Source organism: Austrofundulus limnaeus, unplaced genomic scaffold (assembly GCF_001266775.1).
Source record: "Austrofundulus limnaeus strain Quisiro unplaced genomic scaffold, Austrofundulus_limnaeus-1.0 Scaffold246, whole genome shotgun sequence".
Lineage (NCBI taxonomy): Eukaryota > Metazoa > Chordata > Actinopteri > Cyprinodontiformes > Rivulidae > Austrofundulus > Austrofundulus limnaeus.
In genome coordinates, this window is record NW_013952648.1 from 169,855 (window position 1) to 171,056 (window position 1,202).

A 1,202-nucleotide genomic window follows, 5' to 3' on the forward strand; every position below is an offset into this window, starting at 1 on the left:
CATATAATTTCACCTCTAAAATATATTGATATCCAATAATTACTGCATATATGTCTATTTCAGTCGTTTATTGTTGGAATTATATTTTAGCTACTTCCTAAGTTATGGAATGATTCTGCACATTAAACAGGCCTCCTTATAAGCTGCTTTTAAGTCATCTTTAAAACCTACTTTTATTCACTGACTTTGCTACAGCTTATAGATGTTGATTTTTATGTTTTCCATCAGTTTTTCCTTTGGTTTTATGCTTTTCATATTTTATCATTGAGTGTTTTTATATGCTTTTTATCTTTTATTGTCAAGTGATTTTATTGTGCAGCACTTTGTTCTTTCAGAGGAGTTTTAAAAGGTTTTATTAATAAACTAGACTGGATTGGACAAACCTGTGAATTTAAGCATCTCTTTAGCTACCATTCTGTAGCTTCTAGCTAGGCTTTTTGCCACTTTTATCTTCAAATAATCTTTTTTCAGCTTYTAATGAGCCTTTTGAGGGTCTTAGTTAGTTTTGCTAGTGTTTTGCTCATTTTAGTTTTTAGCTAGTGTTCAGCTTCTTTTAATTTTAACTCAGTTTCAACCTTTTTAGCAAACTTTAGCAGTCTTTCACCTCAGCTTTCACTGCAGGAAAAGCATTTCTTCATTTCTATAATTAAATTCCACGCTCCACATTGCGACTGTGTTTGTAGGTCAGTTTCTACAGCCTGAGGGTCGCAGAGCTGAACTGACTGAATGGGAAGCAACACCTTAATCGCAGCTCTGAGTTTTCCAAAACAGCAGACACCTGAGAAACAAAGGAATGAGATGGGAGGAGACAAAAGGTAGAAGTAGCTCGAGGGAACAATCCTTCCTTCCCTCCTTTTCTTCGTTTTCTCTCTCTGTCAGCTGAATAAACAAGAGAACAGGCTCCTTTTCGCTGCYGTTATTCTTTACAAATATCTCAGATTCCTTCATGTAGTAGATCATATTTAACATATCTAATATAGGCTACTGCAAACTGTCAAAGTTTTGTCCTTATGCATCTCAGTAATCCAGGTAAAAAAATCAAAAAGAAAAGAATTGTATAGGTCTTCTGGACGGGTTCTTCTCTAATGAAACGTTTCGTCTCTTCTCCAAGAGACTTCTTCAGTCTGAGCTGGTTCACCCCAAAGATCCGGTGCCCCGGCACAAACAGAGCAATGTTGTATATGCTGTTAAGTGCCAGGAGG

General features: G+C 36.2%; 1 protein-coding gene across 4 annotated transcripts in view; it reads right to left on the bottom strand.

Annotated features, from left to right (window-relative positions):
• The window catches only part of LOC106525884 (LIM and calponin homology domains-containing protein 1), a gene marked incomplete at its 3' end in the record, with an annotated part of 76,040 nt that overhangs the window by 29,226 nt on the left and 45,612 nt on the right, over positions 1-1,202 (bottom strand).